Consider the following 27,967-nt stretch of genomic DNA (forward strand, 5'->3'; position numbering starts at 1 on the left):
CAGACAAAAGGAAATACCCTGGTGGCGCAGTGGTAAAACAGCTGCCCTGTAACCAGAAGGTTACAAGTTCGATCCTGACCAGGGGCTCAAGGTTGACTCAGCCTTCCATCCTCCCGAGGTCGGTAAAATGAGTACCCAGAATGTTGGGGGCAATATGCTAAATCATTGTAAACCGCTTAGAGAGCTTTGGCTATAAAGCGGTATATAAATGTAAGTGCTAGTGCTATTGCTACTTCTTGACACAGCAGGTTGTTAAACTACAGAATCCGCCACTGCTGGATGCGGTGACGGCCACCAAGCTGGGCAAATTTGTAGAGGGTAGGGTTATCAGTTGCTATGAGCCAGGGCTGGATTAAGCCAGTGCGGGGCCTGTAGCATATGTTATAAAGGGGCCCTAAAAAATTTTTTTTAATGCACATAAATATTAAAACGTAAATTATTTACTTGCATAGTAAAGTGATTCAATTTTTTTCATTTTCTATATTTTGGAGTATGAGAGACCAAGCCACAAACTCACACTTACTACAACAACAGTGGACATTTATATACCGTTTTTCAATCAAAATTCTCAAAGTGGTTTACATAGAAAAATAAACAGTGGGTAGATGCTTCTCTGTCTCCAAAGGGCTCACACTCTAAAAAGAAAAATGTGGTAGGCACCAGCAACAGCCACTGGACAAATGCTCTGGTGGGCACTCTCTTAAAAGGCACATTTAGCAGAAAAGGGATATGTTATCTAATATGGACCAAATAAAACAGGTACAGTTTTAACTTTAATTCCCAGTTGGAAGCCGGGCATGCGGGGCCCTCAAAAACGTGGGGCCCGTAGCAAATGCTACATTTGCTACTACGTTAATCCGCCTCTGCTATGAGCCCTGGTATCAGAGAAGCATGCCCCTGGACGCCAGGTGCTGGGGAACCCCAACAGGAAGGAACGGTTGCTTCCCAGATGCACCTGATTGGCCACTGCAGGAGGCAGGAGGTGGGATTTGGTGGTCTTTGCCTTGATCCAGAGGGCTGTTTTTCTGTCTTTCTGACAACACTGGCCCCAGACATGTTGGTGCCTGAACAGAGCACCAGATCTCTGGTTCTAACAAAGCTCCGCTCTTCTTTCTCCCTACCAAAATCACACCCTCAGCTCCTAACTGTCAGCAACATATTTCCGATTTCAGTCATGCTTTGGGAAGGCCGGCATTGCTACTTGCACTTTTGTGCTTTGCTAGACTGGAGGACAGGAAACAGAGGGGAGGAACAAACTGGCAATTTGCACAAGGGAGGGGAGTAAGAAGTGGGGTCCCCTAGGGATGCCCACAGTGCGGGCCAGCTGTGACCGCACAGCCCAGGACAGACAAAAGAGGATTTAGGGGGGCCCAGGGGTGTGGAGGGCACTACCCACAAGAGCACCACTGCCCTCAAAGGCATAAGGTAAGAAGTGCACTGCTGTCCCTGTGTTGAGCATACATCTGTACACTTGTGGAATGAGAGAGAGGAGAGCTGGCCTTGTGGTAGCCAGCATGACTTCTCCCCTTAGCTAAGCAGGGTCCACCCTGGTTGCATCTGAATGGGAGACTTGATGTGTGTGAGCACTGGAAGAGATTCCCCTCAGGGGATGGAGCTGCTCTGGGAAGAGCAGAAGGTTCCCAGTTCCCTCCCTGGCAGCATCTCCAAGATAGGGCTGAGAGAGACTCCTGCCTGCAACCTTGGAGAAGCCGCTGCCAGTCTGTGAAGACAAGACTGAGCTAGATAGACCAATGGTCTGACCCAGTATATGGCAGCTTCCTGTGTTCCTATGTTCTTATGGTCTGTATTGGGACCAGTGGGTTCATCAGTGATCTAGAAGTTGGGGTAAGCAGCAAAGTGGCCACATTTGGAGATGGCATTAAATTATTCAGGTTAGTGAAATCCACAACAGATTGTGAAGAGCTCGCAGCAGCATAGGTGAATCAGTACTCCCTGTGGGAGGCTGCGTGATATGTGGACCATGGATTTCATTTTTTTTTTCTCCCCAAGCATAAAAAGCTGCTGCTGCTGCTGCTGCTGCCACCGCCCTTGGCTTTTACCCAGGGATATTGGGAATCCACACACAAGATCACCAAGAACGAGATGGCTTGGGTGGCCGGACGCCAACCACCCTGCACAACCCCAGCTCTGCCCTCCGTGCTTTCCAAAAATAGAACATGGCAACAGATGTTTGGGAGCAGCATCAGCTGACATCTGCCCACATTATGGACGTGAAATCCCCAGCCCCTGGCCTGCTCTCAATCAGTATTTTGCCCCAGTGTCTCAGAACTCGGCATAAGAGCAGCCCTGCTGGATCAGGCCCAAGAAGGCCTCTCTAGTCTGGCATCGTGTTTCACACAGTGGCCCACCAGATGCCTCTGGGGAGCCCACAGGCCCATTACGTCCGAATGCGGGCAACCCAGGTTACGTGTGGCGACGATACCCAGGGTTGAGATTTGGGATTCCAATCTGAACCCTCGGGTTGTAGTGAATTTCATCACTGCAACTCAAGGTTCCAGGCAGCCTGCAAACAGTAAATATATTCCTAAGCGGAAGGGACCTTTCCTGACGTGCACTTACTTGTGAGTAAGCATAGGGTCTCTTGGTCATCGGGAAGACCCAGTGGGATAATGCAGCATGAATTATAGTGCTCTGTGGAACTTTTCGTTCCGCTTCCAGCCTGCCTATCTGTCTGTCTGTCTGTCTATCTAACATACTTTTATACCGCCCAAAACTTATGTCTCTGGGCAGTTTACAACAGTTGGCAAAATGGCAAAAACGCCCTGCATCCAGTGTGGAAGCAACTGTATACATCAGTCTTTCACACTCGGTGCACCATTCTGCAGCGCACAACGGAGTCAGAGAATGAATGAATCATATGCGCGTCAGAAGGAAAACCCTGGCTGCGGCTTTAATTGAAAGCCGACTGGCTTTCTGTGTTCTCCGCTGGCAGCTCCAGCATCCTGAATAAAACATGAATGGTAATTTATTTAGCAAGCCAGTCTCTGGGAGAGGTGGGGGGAAACATTCTTTCTTCACAGCTTTTGCTAACGGACATTACGTGAAATTAGCCCTGTTTTCTGCTTGGCGTGTGCTGACGTTTGAAGAGGCGACAAGGGAGGAGTCCAGCTGGTGTTTTTAAAAACTATATAGACAAATAAAAATGGTTCCTCCAGTGGCATTCCTGTACATCTCAACTCCTCTGCTCCCTGCTTCTGGGAAGCTCCAGAGCAGTGCTCGCGTATACATTCTGATCAATGATTTATATGGCAATCCACTTATACCCTGTCTCATTGACCACCACTGGGGATTCTCGTTTCATAACTAGCAAAGTGTCTGATATTACGATAGGCAGTGGAGGCACCCATGATCAAGGGCGGCCTGATATTGCATGGGTCAGTGGAAACACCGAGGATCAGGGCCTGCCCACAATACAATATCCCAATGGACCTTTCATGTATGATCCTCCCATCTCTGGCAATTTTCAAAAAAACATCTGAAAACCCATCTTTTCACCCAAGCTTTCTCAGCTTCCTAAATTTTTTAGGTTTTAATCTCTGGTTTATTTTTGGATGCTTAAATTTGTTTTAAGTTTTTGTAAATGTTTTTAACTTGTGTTATGCTATTGTTAACCGCCCAGAGACAAAAGTTTGGGGCGGTGTACAAAATAGATAGATAGATAGATAGATAGATAGATAGATAGATAGATAGATAGATAGATAGATAGATGGATGACGGGTAACCATTCATCCATATAGGAAAAAGGTTTCTCAGATGCTAGGGAATGGGATGTTCTCATGACCCGGAATAGCATAGAGGAAGCCTCCAATCCTAATTCGGGAGCTGGCCACGATCCACAAGCAAGGCAGGGGGAGGGGGGAAATAACAGTCTGCGACCTGGCTCCAGTGGCAGACTGGGTCCTCTAGGCAATCCGCGGCTGCCCACCTCCGTACTATTTATTTATTTATTTGTCCGTTCATTCATTCATTCAATTTTTACACCGCCCTTCCCAAAAAGGCTCAGCAACCGTTGCAAGTTGTGAGTGTTTAGCCAAAGCCCCACGAGGAAGCTGCCCACCCCAGTTATGAAGGAGTGCAGAGCCTTATGGTTGCAGTTCGTCGAGAACAAGCATGGGCCCAGTCGTGCAGGGTAAAGTCTCTCCTAGTGCGCGGGAGGAGGCCATGGCAAACCCCTCCTGCGTCCGACCAAAGACAACCACAGGGCTCTGTGGGCGCCAGGAGTCGACACCGACCCGACGGCACACGTTGCCTTAAAAAGTAAATAGGATTTATTAGGTTAAGTACATTTGAGAGAGGAAAGGCCTCTCCTAACTATGAGCTACATAATGAGTGGGAGGAGAGAGAGAGGTGCTCCCATGTGCTCTTCAAGGAGAAAGGAAGTAAAACTGACTCACTACAGGAAATACCTGAGGAGTCCAGGCAGGGGTCATAGAAGCAGAGCAGAGACAGGTAAGGGGACCCTCACTCACTACTTCTCCTCCCAATGCCCCTAGTGGCCATTAGGAGAGTTGGTGCGAAAGGTCCATGCACTGGGACTCCATCTCCAACACATACCCAGCTCACAGTTTCCATTTCCCCACTCCTCCAAATTGTCTGACTCGGTGTAAGGTAGTAAGGTGTAGGGGTGGGGCCATAGCTATTTAGGAGTGGGGCCCTAGAGCATTTGTTTCCCATGCAGAGGGTCCCTGGTTCAGTCCCTGGCATCTCCTAATATGTCCAGGAAAGACCCCCCTATCTGATAAACCCCGGGGAGTTGCTGCTGCCCGCCAGAGTAGACAGCACTAATCCAGATGGACCAAGAGTCTGACTCAGTATACGGCAGCTTCCCAATCTGTCAGCCTCGGGAGTGTAATCACACGTCCAGCTCCGTCGCCTTCCTCCCCTGACGCAAACCGTACACGGACAGAGCTTATCCACACAGTTCAGTTGGGGTTACAGCCGGTTTATTTTGCCGCCGTTTCTGGAGCATCGTATTTACAAGTCACACAGCCAAAGCTTCTCACCCGCAGAGTAACAACATGACCTTGATACACAGCCACTCTGATCCGCTGGAGAGAGGGGAGAAGCAGACACGGATATTTGTCTTTTTCTGCAGCCAACGGCAACTCAGGCCAGCTCACCCAGTGCAGTATACAGGGAGGGGTCGTTCTCACAACCAGCCCTACCCGGTTAGGGTTGCTTGTGAGAACTGCTGGGATCAGCCCCGCTGCTGCAGGAGTTTTAACCTGGGCAAAAAATGGGATTTTACACAATGGTGCATGTTTCCTCCCCACCCACCCCCGTCACACACACACATACACACACGGCTCTGGATCGGCATGCTGTTGGCTGCCGTGCCAAATGTGTGAGCCTGTGGCGTGGCGGAGCCCAGCAGCAATGCAGGTCGTGTGCGGGGAGGCAGGTAGGAAGCCAGCCCTCCTCAGCCTCGTGGGTCCAGTGAACCACTCCATAGTGTGAAATATCCAACAGAAAACTATTCCCTGCAGGCAGCTGGCTACTAGGGAGAGGGCCTTTCCAGTGGTGGCACCCCATCGATGGAATGGCCTCCCCAATGAGGCTCGCCTGGTGCCGTCACTTTGTTCCTTGAGATGCCAGGTGAAGACATCTCTGCTCACTCGGGCTTTTTACATGCACTGGATTTTGCATTGTATATTTTATATTGCCATTTGTAGGGAAAGGATTGCTGGCCTGGTGGCAGCAAGCATGACTTGCCCCCTTAGCTAAGCAGGGTCTGCCCTGGTTGCATCTGAATGGGAGACTAGAAGTGTGAGCACTGCAAGAGATTCCCCTCAGGGGATGGAGCCGCTCTGGGAAGAGCAGAAGGTTCCTCCAAGTCCCCTCCCTGGCAGCATCTCCAAGATGGGACTGAGAGAGACTCCTGCCTGCAACCTTAGAGAAGCCGCTGCCAGTCTGTGTAGACAATACTGAGCCAGATGGACCAAGGGTCTGACTCAGTATATGGCAACTTCCTATGTTCCTATGCTTGATTTGTGCTATGTGTTTTACTTGGATATTTTTTATTGTGTTGTGGAACAATTTGTTATGGGGCAGCTATCACATAAAGTGTAATTAATTAATTCATCATCATCATCAACAACAACAACAACATGAACTAATCCATCAAGGAAGAGGCTAGGCATAGCCCCTTCTCCCTGACATACTTGCTTTCTATAGTCAGGGATTGGGGGGGTGGAGGAGCATTGTGTCAGGCAAGCCCCACTTGCAGTCCAAAGTGGTACAGGTTTACCACCAAAGGCCCAAAGTTTATCCATCTCCTGTAATTCTCCTGTCGATATTGTTCTGCTGCTGGTTTTATGCCTCTTGGGTTTCATGTTTCTTTACTGGTCAGAGACTGTAATCAAGTGTCTCTATCTACCTCTTAGGTGCTTGGCTGGTTTTGTTTTTGAAAAACTTTAATTGTTCCTCCAGGGCAGTGGTTCCCCAAATGCTGTTGGATTACAACTCCCATCATCCCCAGCCACCATGGCCTTTGTGGTTGCGGTTGATGAGAGCTGCAGCCCAAAACACATTTGGGGACCCAACTCTGAACACTCGTGCCATATGGGGGCTGTACACTATTTGGGGTGTCTTGTGTGGGAAAGCAAGAAATAAATTTAATAAGTAAACAATTATTCCTCTTCTTCTTATGTATGGAACTGCAGAAGCATTTATGTACAATTTGTGAGCATTTATATACAATCTATACACACTTCCTGGGCATAGAAAACTGGCATGTCGAGGAGAAGGGGTCTAGTGTACCCGGATGTGCTGATCATTTACATCCAAGGACATGTTTCATGTTCATCTAACACAGGGTTAGGCAACCATCCTTGGCTCTCCAGCTGTTGCTGAACTACAACTCCCATCATCCTCAATAGCGTTGCCATGTCCCCCGGAATTTAGGGTAGGCCCCAGGTTTGGGCTCCTCTACCCAGCTGCTAAATTCCACCCAGATTTACACGGATTTGAAACGTGCTGCCTGGATTGCCCAGATTTTACTCTGGATCCAATCACATGGGAGGGCAGAGAAGGAGGGGGAAGCATCTAAATCTAAATGTATATAAATACATATATCATATAGATAAATACAAATAAATTCATATAAATAAATTTATAGAAATAAATAGAACTAAATAAAATACAAATTAGTGGCCATATAATTTGCACATTCTGCAAATTAGGCCACCCGGATTTGGGGAGCTTGAACATGGCAACCCTGTTCCTCAGCCACAATAAATTGCCTGTCCCTGATCGAATACTCTGCATCCCTGGGAGTGAGCTGGCTTGTTATACAAGATGCCTGCTTGTATAACTCAAGCCAGCCATTATACAAGCGATGGTGTGAGTTATACAAGATACACACGTGAATTCTGTTCTCTGTTCTCTCTATCTTCCATTCCTTCCCCCATCCTCCGAACGGGTGCACGAACCTCTTAACCAGCACTTTGCTCCAGATCAGGATTCATGAGAAGGCGCGGACCCTATTACAGACCAGCCAAGAGGGAGGGGTGTTTCCCAGCAGTGGGAGTGGTGGGTGCTTCCGGTGTTTGATTGTGGGCAAGCCAACAAGGAGGTGGAATGCGGGAGAGTGATCGTGTGGGAGAGGGGAGCCGGGGAGGAGGGTATGTATTATTTATTTATTTAATCCATTTCTATACCGCCCAAAACGCAAGTTCTCTGAGCGGTTTACAGGACAATAAAAACAACCAATAAAAAGATTAAAACATTTCAACAATTAAATTAAAAAATTAAAGCTATTAGAAACAAACACAATTAAAACAGTATCCAGTTAAAAGCCTGTGTGAATAAATGCATCTTGAATACCCTTTTAAAAGCTGTCAGAGATGGGGAGGCTCTTATTTCAGCAGGGAGTGCGTTCCAAAGCTCTGGGGCAGCAACGGAGAAGACCCCTCCCTGAGTAGCCACCAGACTAGCCGGTGGCAACTGCAAATGAACTGCAAATGATCTCAATGGGCGGTGTGGTTCAGAGCGAAGAAGGCATTCTCTTAAATACCCAGGTACACAGGAACGTAGGAAGGAACATGGGAAGCTGCCTTCTACTGAGTCAGACCCTTGGTCCATCCAGCTCAGCATTGTCTACACAGACTGGCAGCGGCTTCTCCAAGGTTGCAGGGTTTTTTTAAATTTTAAAATGCATTTCATGATTTGAGCCCACATTCACAGGCCATTGATCAAGCAGGGACAGCAAAAGAAATGTCAAAGGGAAATATGGACTAGGCCTTCTGTAATCAAGGCAGAACCGCCTGCCAACAACTCTTCAAAACACCATTATGGAGAGCAGCCATCTCACAGGGAAAAGAGCATAGCTTAGCAAAGCTGCTACTAAAGCTAAGATCCAGAATCCAGGGAGGAGGAAATTAAAAGCAAAACAAGAGCTACTGAATGCTTAGAGGGAAAGCTAAGAGGAAGAATTCACTACAGCTGGCAAAGAGTGGTCTATTTCTTGTGCAGCTTGATCATTCATCATTATTGTTTGAAATATGAATTTCCTTTGTAATAAACGTGTCTGCTCTGCTGGAAAGAGAGGAATTTTGAGAACAGGTCCTATCTGTACAGCCTAGGGGCAGAGGAACATAGGAACATAGGAAGCTGCCATATTCTGAGTCCGACCCTTGGTCCATCTAGCTCAGTATTGTCTGCACTGACTGGCAGCAGCTTCTCCAAGGTTGCAGGCAGGAGTCTGTCTCAGCCCAATCTTGGAGTTGCTGCCAGGGAGGGAACTTGGGACCTTCTGCTCTTCCCAGAGCGGCTCCATCCTCTGAGGGGAAGATCTTGCAGTGCTCACACTTCTAGGAAACTACCTTATACTGAGTCAGACCATTGTTCCATCTGGCTCAATATTGTCTACACTGACTGGCAACGGCTCTCCAATGATACAGGTAGGAGTCTCTCTCAGCCCTACCTGGAGATGCTGCCAGGGAGGGAACCCAGGACCTTCTGCATGCAAAGCAAATGCTCTACCACAGAGCTACGGCCCCATCCCCTAAAGGGGATATCTTACAGCAGACAGTACTCACATGTAGTCGCCCATCCAGATGCAAACCAAGGCCAACCCTGCTTAGCAAAGGAGATAATTCGTGCTCGCTACCACAAGGCCAGCTCTGATGTCAGGAGGATGGCTCATCATTTCCTAGGATATGCAAGTAAAGGTTCGAATCGGAGTCAGCCACAATATTTTCTCTGAACATAAAAAGCCAAAACGTGTGACTGCAATGCCATTAAAAGCCAGTGACAAATTAAGACTCCCTACCCATAAAATCCTGTTGCAAATACCCACTTAAGCATCAGATCTGCAATAAAAACAGGATTGTATAAATATACAGCAAAATAAAACCCCAGATATACACACATTATTATTTACAATTTAGTTCAGGGATGTCCAACTTTAGCACTCCTGCTGCTGTTGGACTACAACTCCCATCATCCCCAGCCACAGCGGCCAATAATCAGGGAAGATGGCCAAAGTTGTGCAACCCTGACTGTGCCACCAGCATGTATGGCAAAACTACAGAGCAAACAGTGAGATCCTGATCCCAAGGAGTATAGCATTTAAATAGACAGTGGAGGGCAGAAGGAAAATACCATTACACATAAGATAAAGGTAAAGTGTGCCAGTGAGTCGGTGTCGACTCCTGGCACCCACAGAGCCCTGTGGTCGACTTCGGTAGAATGCAGGAACGGTTTACCATTGCCATCTCCCGCGCTGTATGAGATGATGCCTTTCAGCATCTTCCTAGATAGCTGCTGCCTGATATAGGTGTTTCCCATTGTCTGGGAAACATACCAGCGGTGATTCGAACCGGCAACCTTTGGCTTGCTAATCATTTCCCTGCTGCGCCATTAGGTGGCGACCACTGCATCTACTTCAGGCGTTATGTCCTGTCCTTTTCTAAAGAGGAGAAACAGCCAGGCAAGGCAAGGCAAGGCAAAGCAGCACCATGGATAGCTCCGAGAGAGAAGTTGCTCTGATACCAATCAAATAGTGCTGCGAACTGCAAATACCCTCTCCAGGGTCAGACTCAGGGCAGGGATCATGATTCCTGGCTGCAGTTAGGAATCATCAGAGCTGACCCATCAAGCAGGTATCAGAGAAAGGAAAGGTCTGTCCTTGGAACATAGGAAGCTGCCATATACTGAGTCAGACCATTGGTCTATCTAGCTCAGCCTTGTCTTCACAGACTGGCAGCGGCTTCTCCCAGGTTGCAGGCAGGAATCTCTCTCAGCCCTATCTTGGTGATGCTGCCAGGGAGGGAACTGGGAACCTTCTGCTCTTCCCAGAGTGGCTCCATCCCCTGAGGGGAATCTCTTGCAGGGCTCACACATCAAGTCTCCCATCCAGATGCAACCAGCGTAGACCCTGCTTAGCTATGGGGACAAGTCATGCTTGCTACCACAAGACCAGCTCTCCAATCCCTAGACCAGATCTCCAATCCTGTCCATATAGCCCTTCCTCTCCATGAAAACCCGTGATCGGCCTGGGCGGGCAGAGTTTCTCCGGTAGCCAGGAATCCCTCGCACCGAGGGAATTGCTCCAAGCTGCAAATTGAGCAGCACAGCTAGAGAGTTCTAACTGCAAGATAAGAGTTCACCACTTATAAATAAATGAGTAAATAACTCTGACGCTCTCCTCCACATCCTGCTGCTGGCATCTGAATGGCATCTGGCTGGGGTACAGGAATCCTAGCACCGAGAATCAGAGAACCAGGGAGTTGGGAGGGATGCTGGAGATCTTCTCATCCAACCCCCGGCTCAGGGCAGGAAATGGCTCCAGCAGGGATACTCAGCTGCGGTCCTCCTGCAAATGTTGGCCTACAACTCCCATCACCCCTGACTATTGGCCACTGTGTCAGGGGATGCTGGGAGGTGTAGTCCCAAAACAGCTGGCGGTAGCCCTGTACTACTACAACGCCCCTCGCAGATGCCTGTCCAGCCCCTGTTTGAGAGCCTCTAGAGAAGTAGAGCCCACCACTGTGGGAGACGTCCTCTTCCACTCTTGTTGCAAATGCAGAGACCAAAGTCCCACAGTGCTGTAAACTTAATTATCTGAGCCCAACGCCTTTCGGCCGAAGCCTTCTTCAGGAGCAAAATCTCATCCAACGTAATCCTGTTAAACAAGCTCACATTAGTAAGACAGCAGCAAATGTGTTCCATCGACTTTGGTAGTCCAAGATATTCTTTCCTGTTTGGGGTTTTTTAAAAAGCAGGATTACATTGGATAAAATGTTGCCCCTGAAGAAGACTTCGGCTGAAACGCATTGGGCTCCAATAAATAAGTTTACAGCACTGTGGGACTTTCGTCTCTTCATTTGCAACTGTATTTGGTGCTTCTCGTTTTTCTTCATCTACTGTTCCACTCTTGAACAACTCCTATGGTTAGGAAACTCCTCCTCGTGTCTAGCCGAAATCGGCTCCCTTGTCATTCCTTGTCATTGTCGTTCTAGTCCTCAGTAGCCAAGGAGGTCAAGAGGCTGTTCTCACAAGCAGCCAAGACCCAGCTACGCCCAGGCCTGGCTGCCCAGAAGGACCACCTGGGGGCACTGGTTGCTTTCCAGATTAGCCACCCAACAGCAGCAAAATGCTTCCGTTCCGGCAAATCCCATTCAAAACGTAAACAGCAAAGCGCCCAGCAGGGGGAGCAGCAGTCTCGCGGAAACTAACAACCCAAAAAGCCCAGCAACTTCCTTACGCCGGATCTACGACCTCATAGCACTATACTGCAGTGATTACATTGGAAACAAGGCATCAGAAATGTGAACGGCACCCTGCTGTCAGCATAGGGATGGCGGTGTCACAACGCAGGAAGTGTGGAAGGAGACTTCAGAGATACGTCGTGACCCCGCTGCAGGGTGTAATCTGGAACGCCACCTGGCAGCACCTCAGCGGCAAACCATCACAAACAAGGTTAAGGGAGCAAGTTCTCCCTGAAGCCCGTGTACCTGATCATGTGCCAGCGCTGGTGATTTGAGCTGGCACTGAATGACTGATGGGGACCAGGCCATCACTGGGAGGGGGGTCCCCCCCAAGCACCGCACACTCCCGCAGTGCATTGTGGGATCTCTGGGGGCCAGGACGCGTCATCCCAGCCTCCAGAGCTCAGCGCCGCAGGCCCACAGTTCTGCTTGTCTGGGAGTGTGATTTGTGCTCCCAACAGAAGAACTTGCTCCTCTGTGGGGAAGCAGCCTCCCTCCAGCACCCTCCGTGCCCCATCTTGGCGATCGTGCAAATCACACCGCCCGCCCCCCGCCCCCCAGTCTGCTTCTTCTCCTGTGTGCCAGCCCTTACAATATTTGAAGAGGGCTTCCGTCTCTCCCCATAGTCTTCTCTTCTTTGCTAAAGCCACCTTACATGGCCAAGTTATTTGCTGCGGGTTTTGATGCAGCTTGTATTGTTCTGCTGTGCATTTGCATTCTATTTCTGTAGCTGGCCATGGACCAAAATAAAGTTACGTATGAACAACAACAACAAATATTTATATACCACTTTTCAACAAACATTTCCAAAGTGGTTTGCATAGAGAAAAAATGAGAGAGAGAGAGAGTTAAATGGGATGTCAAGGGATATTTACTAAAAGGAGTAAATTTCTCTTGGGTACTCTGTGTGTGTGTGTGTGTGTGTGTGTGTGTGTGAGAGAGAGAGAGAGAGAGAGAGAGAGAGAGAGAGAGAGAGAGAGAGAGAGAGAGAGAGAGAGAGAGAGATCCCTGTCCCGAAAGGGCTCATGATCTAAAAAGAAACATAAGAGAGACACCAGCAACAGCCACTGGAGGTCCTGTGCTGGGGATGGATAGGGCCAGTTGCTCTCCCCCTGCTCAATAAAGAGAATCACCAGGTTTAAAAGGTGCCTCTTTGCCCAGTTAGCAGGGGCTAAAGTCTTAAAGCATGACATCTTCTCTTCTCCAGCTCCTTCAACCATTCTTCATAGGGCTTGCTTTTCAGACCCTGGCCCATCTCGCTTGCCTTGCCCTGAACCCGTTCCATTTGATCAGCGTCCTCCTTTGAACCCAGGGCCCAGAACTGGCCACAGTATTCTAAAGGAGGCCTGACCAGCGCGGGACAGAGTGGACCGACGGCTTCTCATGATCGGGACACGATGCTCCTGTTCGCGCAGCCTGTCTGGAGCCGCGCTGTGTGATTTGCATGCACTGGGCATCGGCTGCCAGCAAACCAGCCCAAATATATGCCTGAGTCTGCCAGCCTGTGCAGCCCTGCTAATTACCTTGAACCTGGAGTCCCGGCCATTCTTAAAAATTCATAGCTCCCATTAATTATTAGCAAGCGCTGAATGGCAGATGTCGAGCTGTATTTAAAGATTACAAGACCAAGGTAGGTCAAGTTATTTTGGTTGGGCTCTCTCTGGACCCAAGGCTGCGCCCTTAAGCTGATTATAAGACATGAACCCGATTGCCTGTGCTCATCGCTAGAAATTCATCATATCTAATCCGCTCGTGATATGTGGCAAAGGAAGAGGGGTGACTGCCCAGCGTGTTGGCTGGCATCCCTCGGCGTGCCTGCAAAATAACGCACGGCCTTCTTCAACGGGCACGGTTCCCTCTCACACGGTTCCCATGGCATGAAATATTTATTTATCATATTTTATCATATTTTAAATCATATTTTTATACCACCTGATATGTGCATCTCTAGGCGGTGTACACAATTTTAAACAATCTAAAACGTCACAGATTCAAATCCACGGAACGTAGGGAAAACAATAGCATAACACAGTTATTAAAATAAATTATTAAATTTAATACGAACTGCAAGCCTGCAGGAACAGGTGAGAGAAAGAGGTGCTCCTATTTCAGCGGAGAGCATATGCCAAAGCCCCAGGGCAGCCACAGAGAAAACCCGGCACCAGGTTGCCACCAGATGGGCCAGCGGCAACTGCAACTGGACCTCTCCAGAAGTAGTAGTAGTAGTAATAGTATGTTTATTGCGGTCACAGACCAGACCTCTCCAGAAGATCGTAACAGGTGGCAGGTTCGTGACAAAGGAGGCACTCTCTTATATACTCTGGGCCCAAGCCATTAAGGGCTTTATAGGTAATAACCAACACTTTGTATTTCACCCGGAAACATATCAACAGCCAGTAAAGTAAAGGTAAAGTGTCGACTCCTGGTGACTACAGTCGGTGTCGACTCCTGGTGACTACAGAGAGCCCTGTGGTTGTCTTTGGAAGAATACAGGAGGGGTTGACCATTGCCTCCTCCCACACAGAATGAGATGATGCCTTTCAGCATCTTCCTAGATCGCTGCTGCCCGATATAGGTGTTTTTCATAGTCTGGGGAACAGACCAGCGGGGAGTCGAACCGGCAACCTTTGGATTGCTAGTCAAGTCATTTCACGCTGTGCCATTAGGTGGCTTAAAGTGTGCCATCGAGTCGGTGTGGACTCCTGGCGCCCACAGAGCCCTGTGGTTGTCTTGGGTAGAAGATGGGAGGGGATGAGATGATGCCTTTCAGCACCTTCCTAGATCGCTGCTGCCCGATATAGATACCAGCGGGGATTCGAACCGGCAGCTTCTGGCTTGCGAATCAAGTCATTTCCCTGCTGCGCCATTAGGTGGCTTATCGGCAGCCAGTGCAGTTCTTTTAAGATCGGTGTTATGTGGTCCCTTCGTCTTGTCCTCACCTGTTGACCATTCAGCCCAAGAGGAAGGCTGGACAAGGGGTGAATCTGACAGAAATGTCCTGCTCTCCAGCAGATCTCCCCGGGCCTTGACTGGCTCTTGGCACGGAAGAAAATAATGCCGCAATATCCGACACGGAGATCTTCTCTACTCTCCATCCATGTCACGCTTTCTAGAACACAAGCAAGACCGTGGAACCCAAGTCCCCTTGCTGTTTTTAGTGGCTGTTTAATGTGCAGCACACACAACTGATTACTCCTCGGAGAAGCTATCCTTTTGCACGATGTTGGCTTTCCCCCCTCAGAGATGCAATCTGATTCACGGCAAAGCAGGCAGGGGTGGTTTTTGGTTTAAATTTCTTTTAACAAGCCTGAATCTATATTCAGGAGAGAGGCCCCGGCAATATATTGCCATCCGATCGGCACACCACTATTGTGACTGCATGACTAAGCTAATGAAGTGCAATCATTATCAGAGGACTGGGGGAGTTGTACTTAATGTTCGTGGGCAGGCTGAAGGCAGGAGAAAAATCTCTGTTCTGGGAATAATCTCTTCTAGCCTTCAGAAGTCCTCCCAGGGCATGGCAGAGGTCATAAGTTTAAACCAGACTTCAAACTACAGGCGGGCAGGAAGGGTACCCTTTCCCCTTGTGATGTTCTCCACTACTGCTTTTAGAAGGCACAGGGAGGATATCTTTGGCTAAAACGGAGGCGGGGGTCAAGGAGCAAAGCGGGGAGGAGAGCCAGTCTTGCAGCAGCAAACATGAATTTTTGCCTTTGCTAAGCAGGGTCTGCCCTGGTTTGCATTTGGATGGGTGACATGTGAGCACTGCCCGCTGTAAGATATTCCCCTAAGAAGACGGAACCTAGCTCGGTGGAAGTTAAGAGTTGGTCTTGTGGTAGCCAGCATGGCTTGTCCCCTTAGCTAAGCAGGGTCCACCCTGGTTGCATATGAATGGGAGACTAGAAGTGTGAGCACTGTAAGAGATTCCCCTTAAAGAATGGAGCCGCTCTGGGAAGAGCAGAAGGTTCCACGTTCCCTCCCTGGCAGCATCTCCAAGACAGGGCTGAGAGAGACTCCTGCCTGCAACCTTGGAGAAGCCACTGCCAGTCTGTGAAGACAATACTGAGCTAGTTGGACCAGTGGTCTGATCTGATATAAGGCATCTTCCTATGGATAATTGGGGATGGGGCCGTAGCTCAGTGAAAGAGCATCTGCTTTGCATGCAGAAGGCCCCAGGTTTACTCCCTGGCAGCATCTCTAGGTAGGGCTGGGAGAGGCTCCTGCTGCTTGTAACCTTGGAGAGTTGCTGCCAGCCTGTGTACACAATACTGATCTAGATGGACCCATGGTCTGACTTGATATATAGCAACACGCTATGTTCTTCTGTTTCAGAACCAAAAAGGGGGACTCTCTCACCAATCCAATTTCTGAAACAACCCTCCTTCTCTGCCAGCAGGCAGTGATGGTCTGGGAAGGCAGGATGCTTTCTGGAAGATGTGGAGAAGAGAAATTCATGGCCAGAGCATTTGCTTTGCATACAGGAGGTCCCAGGCTCAATCCCTGGCAGCATCTCCAAGTCAGGCTGGGAACAGTTCCTGCCTGAAACCTTGGAGATGCTGCTGCCAGTCTGGGTAGACAATACTGAGCTAGATGGACCAAGGGTCTGACTCAGTATATGGCAGAATCCTTTGTTCCTAAATGAGCATGTTTCCAGTGGTTATGAAGTCTTCTCTTCTTCCTCCATTTTGCCTGCAGGAATCTAGAATGGAAATAAACGGCATCCAGCCCCAGAAGTCCAAATGATGCTGATCAGTATCTTGAAAAGCCAGCCAGACCAGCCGAGCTTTTCTTGACATCTGGTGACAACATGGAAGCAACAGGTTTTTCCCCCCATCACCATTTTCATCTTTTGTAGCTGTCATCGTTTCCTTCAGCAACCATTTCGTTCCGGGCTGACAGATGATGTTATTTTATTAATAACATTACTTTATTGGGAGGTAGTATGGGAAAAGGCACTGTGTGTGGAGACAACTGTAGGGGGAGGAGGGTGAATAAATGAGTACTAAGCATACGCAGCTATGAGCTGGATTGCTGGCCTAAGTCCGTATTATCAATCAATCAATCAATCAATCAATCTTTATGGCGGCCTTTAACCCATGTAAATTAGAGTACAGGAGGAGAGCAACTGGCCCGATCCAACCCCAGCACAGCATCCCTCCAGTGGCGGCTGTTCATGTTTCCTTTTCAGATTGTGAGCCCTTTGGGGACAGGGAGCCACCTTTATTTATTTATTTTTATTTCTCTGTGTAAGCCGCTTTGGGGACTTTGGTTGAAAAAGCGGCATATAAATCCTTTTTGCTGTAGGAGCACATTAAAACAACACTGAAGCAGCACTGAAACAGGCTACAATAATTGGCACTGAAGTCAGGGTTATCTACACCAGAGCTCCCCAAATTTGAGTCCACAGATTTTGTGGGACAACAACTCCCATCATCTCCAACCAAAGGCTATTGTGGCTAGGGATGATGGGAGTTGTAGTCCAAGCGCATCCGAGAATCCAAGGCTGCGAAACCCTGACCGACCATCGGGCTGTTCACACAATCGAGTTCATACGAAGGAACCACTTACAGCAGGGGTGGGGAACCTTGGCCCTCCAGCTGTTTTTGGACTACAACTCCCATAATCCCCAGCCACAGAGGCCAATAGCTAGGGATTATGGGAATTGTAGGCCAGCATCTGCAGGGGGGCCAAGGTTCCCCACCCCTGATTTACAGCAATGTCAGGACAGCAACCAACAGGGCAGCCAGGGGCATAAATATTCAGCTGTGCACCTGACGATTCACAGTTACTGGGCATTATATGAGCCCTTTAAAAGTAGCACTTGGGTTCAGGACTCCACCGGCTTCACTGTCGGCATTTCCTGTGTTCTTACCCCCGGGCCTTGGGGCCCTGGTCCGTGGCCTCCAAATGGCCAAGGAGGTTTGGGGCGACCTGTTTCAACTGCGCAGAGTGCCGGAGTGCTTTGCCATTCTCAAGAGATGCTGGGCCAGACAAACTGCTTGGCTCACCCCCGCCCCCCCGGCCACCATCGCTCGGCCACGTCCATGCCTGCTGAAATTATGGGAGGGGGGTCGGAGGTTTGGCGTGGCGGGGCAGTGGCAGGGCGTGCATGAGGCGGCAGCAGGAGTCCCCCCCACCAAGCAGATTTGGGCAGGCCGCACAGCAGAGGGGGCCTCACAGCGGAAGTGGTCCGGGCGCCCAAATTACCTAGGTGCGCTACTGGCAGGAAAGCCACCCATCCGGATAGGTCAGCATTGTCCTACCCGGCATTTTAAGAAGGTAGTGCGGAAGCAGCCCTACCCAGCTCCTCTCACACACCATCACTCCCCTCTCCTGCCTAATTGTTTGCTAACAGACGGCTGGAAATTAGAAGCGGGCCCAGCTGCCGACGCCGAGTAGGACACTTGCCCGACCCAGATTGCCACCGTGTGAACAGTCCAACTGACTAGCTGCTGCTCTCCAGGGTTCCAGGTAAGCCCTCCTCCCCGCCTTCCCTGTAGCAGCATTCCAGATGCTTCAATCCCTAATGTCTCCAGCTAGTGCTGGCAAGAACCTCCATATCAAGCTTTTGAGAGCTGCTGCCAGTCAGAGCTGGCAGCACGGACTTGGAGGGACCAGTGCTCTGACTCAGTAGGAGGCAGCTTCAGATGCTGAGACAACTTAGCCTTGTTAAATACAGCTGTTCCCCCACTCAGTTCCATTAGGGGAGGGCTGGCACCACATTTCTTTTCTCCTTCAAGGGGAAGCCATGGGCAAGTTCCCTTTTCTTATGGTACTGAAATCGCATCCCTTTCTCAGCAGTGTGTAAACTGGTCTGCGGAGAACCTAATATTGAGGTTTCCTCCTGCTGTTTTCTGCAGCAAGGTCGGAGGAGATACGTTTCATTCGCTCTCCCGTTGCTCGTTGTGGTTGTTTCCCTGATTAATCACAGCGATCATTATTGCATTCAAATTAGCATTTGCCTCCTTCCTTGGAAATAAAGACGCTTGCGCTTTTTAAAGATTGCAGCTGCGGCATCCGCCTCTCGCCTTCCAAGGTTTGGCATCCAGTGATTCAGACCAAAATAAAGAGAGAGGCCATGATTCAGAGAGATTAATCCTAGGCGGCTTTCTGGCCCTCCCTACCCCTTAAGAGCTGTGAAGCTGGATTGTAGGCTTTATTGCAGCAATCTGTTTCTAGAGGCAAAGTGGGCCATCGAGTCGGTGACGACTCCTGGCGCCCACGGAGCCCTGTGGTTGTCTTCGGTAGAATACAAGAAGGGTTGACCATGGCCTCCTCCCGCGCAGTATGAGGTGATGCCTTTCAGCACCTTCCTAGATCGCTGCTGCCCAATATAGGCGTTTCCCATAGTCTGAGAAACAGACCAGCAGGGATTCGAACTGTCAACCTCTGGCTTGCTAGTCAAGCCATTTCCCTGCTGCGCCATCCATCTGTTTCTACCAAGATTTTTCTTTTCTTTTCATTCCTAGGGAGCATAGGAAGTTGCCTGATACCGAGTCAGGCCATTGGTCCATTGAGCTCAGCACTGCCTACCCTGACTGGCAGCAGCTCTCCAAGGTTATAGGCAGGAATCTATACCAGCCTTACCTGGAGATGCTGCCAAGGGTTGAACCTGGGACCTTCTGCATGTAAAACAGATGCTCTGCCACTGAGCTACAGTTTCACCACTCGAAGTTGCTTCATGATGAGTCAGGCCCTGGGTCCATCTCGCTCAGTATTGTCTACCCAGACTGGCAGCGGCTTCTCCAAGGTTGCAGGCAGGAGTCTCTCTCAGCCCTCTCTTGGAGATGCTGCCAGGGAGGGAACTTGGAACCTTCTGCCTGCTCTTCCCAGAGCGGCCCCATCCCCGAAGGGGAAGATCTTGCAGTGTCTGCTCACAGGTCTCCCATTCAAATGCACCCAGGGCAGACCCTGCCTAAGGGGGGGGGGGCATTCATGCTTGCTAGCACAAGGCCAGCACAAGGCAGAGGCAGACTCCTCCTGGAGCCGCGATGCAGCAGAGGCGAGAGGGTCGCAGCACCAGAACCTTTTGTAAATGTCTAAAGGTCTAATCTGCTTCCTCACTGCCCCGCCCCGATATAGGGCTTGACCCTGGCCTCCTCCCGCGCAGGATGAGATGATGCCTTTCAGCATCTTCCTAGATCGCTGCTGCCCGACAGAGGCGCTTGGGAAACAGACCCGCGGGGATTCGAACCAGCAACCTCTGGCTTGGTAATCAAGTCATTTCCCCGCTGCGCCATTAGGTGGCTGTCAGGGGTCACAGAGCAGAGAGAAAGCAGAGACAGGTAAGGAGACCCTCACTCACGATCTCCACTCCCAGTGCCCCTAGTGGTCACTGGGAGAGTTGGTGAACAGCCCGGTGCTTTGGGGAAGCTCCATGGGGCTGGGCCGCTCCTTCCCCCTGGCTCGATAGCCAAGATGGCTGCCAGTGGCCCAGGAAAAGCGCCTGGCTGTGCGAGGATCCACACGACCAGCAAGTGATGTAGGAGGTGCTCACTTGTCCTCTTAAATCCCTCACAGCCTGGGTTCCCAACCAGGGTTACCTGGGGAGGGAGGGCGGTGGGATCAGGAGCAATCCCAGTGCTTCTCATGACCAATCCTACCCTGGGTAGCCCTGTCCTACCCTATAGGGCTCCTCATGTGAACAACCTTAATAGAATTGGAGAGAGCATCAAGGTCACACTCTTCGCCTAAGGCACCAAAACCCCTCGGGCCAGCCCTGGTTATCTCAACAAGATTGGGACCACTGGCATTATTCAAGCCTACTGCCATGGTTACCCAGGAACATCCCCGGCTGGTCAGCCTTCAACCCCAGGCTTTCAGTCTGACCCACAAGCACGAAGGTGAGGATGCATTATTGTTTGCAACACGCCTGTCTTCAGGTAGCATCCTGACATGGGCCTTCGGATTCACAATGAGTTTTCCTGAGCGTCTGCTGATGCCAGTGTTTGGGGAAATGCGTCAGCAAAGACTTCATGGCCACGGCACATAGCAAAGTGCACAGAACACAAAGATCTGATCACAAACACATTGGATTCTGCCTCAAGGCTAAACAAAGCTTGCCATCACAAACAGAAACCAGAAAACACAACACATAACAAAGCAACGAGGTTAAAGAAGAAGGCTCTCTTTGAGGTCATTCACACAATCAAAATTAGTGTTCTACCAGGGTTTGGGAGCTGTGTGTGCTCCCAGTTTTCGGTTGTGTGGAAGCAAGGTAGGAGGAAAACCTGGGTAGCTTTTTCTCCTACTTTGCTTCCACACAATCACTTCTGCCCAGGTTTTCTTTTTACCTTACTTCCACACAACCAAAAATTGGAAGCACACACAGCTCCCAAACCTGGGTTGAACACAGTTTTTGATTGGGGCTATTTTCACAATTGCAGAAGAAGACTGCAATCTGTTGTTGACTGGAGAACAACAGCTGGGGAACCACGGTTGGGGGACAACAGCTGGGGAACCGTAAACCCCTCCTGTATTCTACCAAGAAAACCACATGGCTCTGTGGTCGCCAGGAGCCGACACCAACTCGATGGCACAACTTTTCCTTCCTTCCTTCCCCTTCTCCAAGGAGCCCAGTCCAGCGTACATAGTTATGTTTATCCTCACAACCACCCTGTGAGGTCGCTGAGGATGAAAGAGAAGTGACCTTGCCCAGAGCCTCCCAGGGAGTTTCATGGGGATTTGAACCCAGGTCTCCCTGGTCCCAGTCCAACACTCTAGCCATTACACCGCACGGGCTCTCAACTTTACAATTCAGCCTCCTTCTCCTCTTGTTCTAATGAAGTCCTATCCTCCCTCAGATAACTCTGACCTTGCCCTCTGGGGTTTGGAACATGTGCTGAGGTTATGTTTTTTTAAAACAGTAACCCTCCAGCTGATTTCAGCTTTCTCTCATGATGAGATGTGAAAAGCTCCCTGGCACCTTAAGAGACACACAAATCCCCCTAATAAATATTCCACCTAGCATCTTTTCTGAACACTTATCTATTAATCTTTGCAAGCACCTCAGGAGCTGCTGCAGGGATTAGCTTTGTGATCTAAGTTTCAAGCTGGCAAAAGTTATCCTCTTGAAAAAATCTAGGTTTGATTTCAACAAAGGCAACCCTGCCCTTCTTACACCCAAGCAAGTCTTAATATTTTATTTCCATCAGGCGGGTGATTTTTCAATGCAACCGGAGCGGGGAAACTTCACTCTGTTCCCCTGTTCCATGGGGCCGGAAGCCAAGCAGAAGAGTGACAACAATGCCCACCGGTGCCTGTTCTCATCTTTCATCTAGTGGCTGCGCTCAACTGCGGCACAATTGTGTGGCAGCTGTCTCCACCCCAGAGGCAGTCGCAATACAGTCAATGACTTACTCTTGGCTGAGGTTCTGCGCAATGGCATTAGGTTACCACGAAGCCTAGTCAATTCAAAGGTACTCTGTTGTCACAGTAGCGTACACAAGCATAGCATTATCATCTTTCAATCAACCTCTCTTGCCGTTGCTTTGCAGAGCTGATTGGCAGCCGGGTTCCACCCCAGAGACAGCTGCATTTCAGGCAATACATCTCAGCGTGGTTCATCATTGTTTGTAAAACTGAAATATTTAAGTTCAGAAGTACTTTGTAGACAGGAGAGGATACACAAAGCTAACTTTCTGTTAGCTTCCCCTGCTAACTTGGCAAAGAGGCACCTTTAAAATGGTGATTCTCTTTATTGAGCAAGGGGAGAGTAACTGGCCCTCTCCACCCCCAGCACAGGACCTCCAGTAACTGTTGCTGGTGTCTCTCTTACGTTTCTTTTTAGATTGTGAGCCCTTTGGGGGCAGGGAGCCATTTTATTTATTTGTTATTCCTCTATGTAAACCGCTTTGGAACCTTTTGTTGAAAAGCAGTGTATAAATATTTGTCGTGTTGGTAAACTTCCCAGGATGCTGGAGAACTCTACACCATCACCGTGACTAGCCCAAGACAAAACCCTGTAATTAGTCCGACTCTTTTCATTCTAACCCACAGGTTCTCAACCTTGGGTGCAGTATTCCCTCTAAGTGTGCACTCACATTTTTTTCTGATGTCCGATCAGTCAGTTTTAGATCCTGCTCAGATTGAATCAGGAAGGTCCCACTCTGAATGCACATGCACACACACTGCCTTGATATACCGCCGCCCAGAACAAAACTTATTCCGCAAACAGATGGGGAGGGGGGATTAGAGCGGATACAGGAACATAGGAACCTAGAAAGCTGCCCTATACTGAGTCAGACCCTTGGTCTATCTAGCTCAGGATTGCCTTCACAGACTGGCAGCAGCTTCTCCAAGGTTGCAGGCAGGAATCTCTCTCAGCCCTTTCTTGGAGATGCTGCCAGGGAGGAGACTTGGAACCTCAGATGCTCTTCCCAGAGCGGCCCCATAAGGGGAATATCCTGCAGTGCCCACACATCTAGTAGTCTCCCATTCATAGGAAACATAGGAAGCTGCTGTATACTGAGTCAGACCCTTGGTCTATCTAGCTCAGTATTGCCTTCACAGACTGGCAGCAGCTTCTCCAAGGTTGCAGGTGGGGTCCCCAGAGGTTTTAGGAATACAACTCCCATCATAATACAACTCGGGTCTCCAGAAGTCGTTGGGAGTCCAGCGCCCATCATAACCCGCAGCCCCAGAGGCCTTTGGCCGTTGCCGCTGGAGATGGTGGTGGGAGATGGGTTCCAGCCACAACGGCAGACCCAGGCCTGAGACCCACGACTCTCTAACCCATCAGTCCTTTCTGACCCCTCGGCTGAGCGCGGCGCCAGGGCTGTGGCCCCGACTCTCCTCCGGAAGAGCGTGTGTGCGTCCACACGCCGGCCACACTTACCCCGAAGCCCCTTCGAGATCCTTGGACCCACTCCAGACACCAGCCGGGCTTTGTCTTGCGGATTCTGGCTGATCTCGAGGTATTTCCGGGATTTTAAAACGCTGCTTTTAAGTGGCCTTTTCTGAAAACGCCGGACGTAGAACCATTAACATGATGAGAGGGAAACCTGCTTTAGCATGGGCGGGATTACGATGAGGCAAGGGGAGGCGGTTGTCTGGGGGGCGGCCCCACTGCCTGGAGGGCCCCACAGGGAAGCCTCACATGACTCCCAATAGCCCCCTGCTCCAAGGCCCCTCAGCCCCTTGCCCGGTTCGCCCTCTCTCCTGCTTGTCCTCCTGGCCGGCAATCTAAGCAGCCAATAAGCTGCTAGAGCTCCTTCTCTCCCCGCCTCTCAGCTGATCGGTGGGTGGGCGGGGCTGCCAGAGGGGCCTCCATGTAGGCCTCGCTGAAGCCTGAACTCGAGTAGGCCGGCAGGCCCCAAGCAAGCCAGGAAAGGAGGTAGGCAGAGTGGCCACCTCTGCAGCAGACCCTCTGCCCAGGCCAGCCAGCCAGCCCAGTCCTTGCCAGGTAGAATGTGAATTCCTCTTTTTTGTGGTTACCCCACCCCCCACCCCACATATATAGGGATCTGCTTGCTATAGGGCTTTGATATGGGGGCGGGGGAGACTGAGAAGTCTCTGAATACTTAATTTAAAACAGATTGGAAGATTTGCTGGCTTTAAAAAAAATGCTATCTAAAAAGACATATAAATGAGTGGCTTGTTTCATGGCAGAAAATTACAAAAACCTCTGGAACAAACAATTATATTATATTATATTATATTATATTATATTATATTATATTATATTATATTATATTATTCATTCATAAATGCACTTATGTTCAAGTTGTTTTGCAACCCAGAAGGTCTGAGGGAGAACTGTGAAGCAGGTGTGGTGCTTTTATTTTATTTTATCTTTCTTGCATGCAAACTTCTCCCCAATAACTCGCAGGGACTTCAGGGTCAATCTGGCCCACCTGTGAATGCAGCACCTCCATTCCAGAGGGGAGGTGTCTTTAAAGGGCTTTAAAAGCTTTGTGTGAAAAAAACCCCTCCTGGAATCAAACTTGACTGAATTGGTTCAGAATGCTGAGAAAACAGACACAGGCTCACCCTGCATGGTTGAAAGTCTCCTTTGCTAATCGGCAGCGAGGGGGCCATTTTAATCATTAGTGTTTCTAGTGTGTTCTGGGCATTAAAAGTAGCACAGATATATAGTACTCAATGTATATCACTCTATATTGTGAAGTGTGCGTGTGTGTATTCAGTGAAATGTATTTCCAGGCAGCAGACTTATTTGGAAATAGCAGACTTAAATCCTTAGGGGCCTGGGGGGTGCGGAGGCCCTGGACTTGTAGGGGCTGGGGGCCCATTTTGAAATCTCGTCTCTGGGCCCACTCCAACCTTGCTACGCCCCTGCTCTTTAGGAATGCAGATATCGGCTTTAGAAATCTCCGCCCCCGCCCCCACCATAGGCTAGAAGGGAAACCCAGAGGCATGCCATGTGAACCTGCACCAAAAAAGCCCCGAGAGCAGAGGGGAGGGGCCGCTTTGATTTGAAGTGTAATTTGAAGTGGCTTTGCTCAACATTTACCCCGCAGCATGAAGCCAGGTGTGAGTAACTCCCAGGGTGTTGGAGGTGGCATTCCAGTGCATGGACCTTTTGCACCAGCTATCTAATGACCCCTAAGGGCATTGGGAGTAGAGGTAGTGAGTGAGGGTCTCCTTACCTGTCCCTGCTTTACCTCTACTCTATGACACCTGCCTTGACTCCTCAGGTATTTCCCATGGGGAGTCAGTCCACTTCCTTTCCTCTCGGAGAGTAGATGGAAACATCTCTCTCCTTTCCTCCCTATCCATTATGTAGCCTTTAGACAGGGCTAGCTCTTTACTACCCAGAATGTACTTCACCAAAAAACCGATATAGTTTAGATTGCACTACAGTCTCCATGCGTGTTCTTTAGATGATTGTAGTAACAGAACTCTGCACTCTGTTCTGTAACTGGAGTGGGAAGCTTCCTCAGTTGGCCTTTTGAAAGGCAAATTTCAACACGAGGTGCCATTCCTCTTCCATTCCCCAGCATCAACCACAATCTCTTATCATCACCATTGGGAACAGCAAACCATCTCCGGCAATCTGGTGAAGCATCTTTCTTGCACTCCCCCATATCCAGGACAATGAATCAGGAAGGTGAGTACAGTTATTAGGGTAGAGATGGCGAACTGATCTAAGCTCAGGTGCCCCCTCATTTTCCAGATAGCATGCACAGAGCTGGGAGGGACCACTTTCCTAATGACACTGGCACCATCCATTAGGAGAAAGGCTTCTTCGCTGTAGAGCAGAGTAGACGTGTTTGGGCATAGCAATGCATACAGACAGAGACACGCACATATGACATACAAAATCAAACACAGAGAGAGAAAACATGTATGGAATCTCTGTTTCTTCCAACTTGGAAAAAATGCTTCAGACTATAGGCCCTGGGGCAGATAAAATTGCTTTGGGGCCAGTCTGTTGGGCTCACAATGGCCCATTCCTGTATTCAAGAAAGGGAATACATGAAAAAATATTGTCTTACCAGTTTGTGGCCTTCTGCAAAGCTCCACAACTCATTTCAGCCTCAGATGTTGCCAGATCATGCCTCAGGTAGGGGCTGTGAATAATTTTGCAGAGGTGTCAAGCAACAGCTTCTCTGCTTCCACACAGTGACGAAGTCGGAGAAGTCTTCAGAGCACATCTCTCTCCGTCATCTTCAGGCCTGACTTGGAAGGCGGCTTATTCAAGGGTCACACCAACAGCAGGTTGCTGTGGCAACAGGGCTCTGCCCCCTCCATGCTCACAGCCATGTCAGGATGGCCCATCACTCGGCTGTGAATGAACCCCATCAGCGCTGAGTTCTCTTCCTCTGCTACACACTCCCATGACGTTTTGATGGCTGGCACAGATAGCAGAGCGCCGTAGATGCCAAGCCTGCACACTGACTAGGTTGCACCAGGCAAGCAGGAAAAGCAATCTCAAGGCCATCTGCAGAACATCTCTGGGGTGGCCCAATATCTTGCTCTGATCAGGCCTGATGCAAATATTTGATGCAAACCACTTTGTGGTTTCCAGACTCCTCCAGACGCAAGGACTTGTGCAAGCCAAATGGTGACGGGAGGACCTTTTGGTGGGTTCATGCCTGAAGAGACACAGAGGTGCCCAAGCTGTTCTTGGCAGGGTAGCCATTTTTCCCTTCCATTATTTTATGCGCGTGTTTTTAAATCCTTTTAGTTAGATCTCTGTTTTTATATTTTAGCTTCATATTTTAATTGTGTAATTTTTATAGCCTTGTTTTAATTTCTCTATGTGAACCGCCTTGGGATTGTTTTTAATGAAAGGCGGTATATAAATTTAACAATAAATAACTTAGAAATAAATAAGGGGGAGGAGATGTGTTCCTGGCCTTTCTTGAACCCAGAATTACAGGATGGGAACAGCCAAGGCTGGCCTCAGTGTAGACCAAGGGAGGAGGTTACTTCATCACCTCAGTCCTCCTCCTGGCTCGCTATGTCCAGCCAATTCCCTCTCCAGGGGACTCCTACACTCAAGAGCAACCCTTATCACCAGCTGCCTTGGCCTTAAATGCCCTAGTAGTACAGAGCCGGCAGGGCAAGCCTACTCCAAGCCCTGCCCTCGTATCACTTCCTGCCGTACCCAACATGCCGGCCCCACTGGAGCTGTTCCCTGCAGCTCTCCCTGCCTCGCCTGCTCAACCCCACCAGGACCCGACCAGCCTGGAACCCTCTCACCCCCACTCCCTTCGGGGGAAGACCGAAGCCCCCAAGGAGGGATGTCACGCTCCCTGCCAGACTCCATGGGGCCATGCAAGCAACCAGGCAAGGTGGCATCCCGACAAGTTTCACTGGCTTAATTGGTTGGTGTCAAGCTGCTGTTAAAAAGCACAGGAGTAGGGCCAGTAACAGATTAGGCAAGCCACCTGTGCAACTCTCCTAAGAGAGTAGATTCATGTGTAAAACAGCCCAGTCATTTTACAGTTGTATTGAAACAATTGCACTGACAGCTAATGGGTTTTCAAACCTTACCTGGAGATGCCAGATAAGGGACCTGGGACTTCCTGCATGCCACGGAATTACAGCTCCTTCCCAAATCGGGTGGTACCGTCTCAGTTGGGTGGGTGGCGCCATTACTACATTCTGTTTCTAAGCTCTTTAAAAAAAGTCTCCCACTGAGCCTCTGGCACCCCTGAATGTTCCATTTCTGTGTCCATACACGGAAGAGATATTTCACATCTTCCCAAATCCAACCACCGCCGGCACTGATGAGAATTTGAGAGGTATTGAGCCAATCATTCTTTGCA

At 49.5% G+C, this 27,967-nt stretch overlaps 1 protein-coding gene and 1 long non-coding RNA gene across 10 annotated transcripts in view; one reads left to right on the forward strand and one right to left on the reverse strand.

Annotated features, from left to right (window-relative positions):
* TRRAP (transformation/transcription domain associated protein) overlaps positions 1-23,875 on the reverse strand; it is a 251,773-nt gene extending 227,898 nt beyond the window's left edge. For 8 of the 9 annotated variants that reach the window (XM_053276785.1, XM_053276784.1, XM_053276783.1 and 5 more), the window contains exon 1: positions 23,569-23,875. The gene's annotated coding sequence lies outside the window, so the exon portion shown is untranslated. Of the gene's footprint in view, positions 1-9,059; positions 9,173-23,568 lie in introns of all 9 variants that reach the window. The other variant, XM_053276776.1, reaches the window with a different exon arrangement.
* A 107-nt stretch (positions 23,876-23,982) lies between these two features.
* LOC128336719 (uncharacterized) lies at positions 23,983-27,038 on the forward strand. The gene is made up of 3 exons (XR_008312046.1): positions 23,983-24,135; positions 25,691-25,800; positions 26,317-27,038. It is a non-coding gene; the product is annotated as an uncharacterized LOC128336719 (long non-coding RNA).
* The last annotated feature ends 929 nt before the right edge of the window (positions 27,039-27,967 follow it).

The sequence above is a fragment of the Hemicordylus capensis genome, chromosome 13 (assembly GCF_027244095.1).
Source record: "Hemicordylus capensis ecotype Gifberg chromosome 13, rHemCap1.1.pri, whole genome shotgun sequence".
NCBI classification, from domain to species: Eukaryota; Metazoa; Chordata; class Lepidosauria; order Squamata; family Cordylidae; genus Hemicordylus; species Hemicordylus capensis.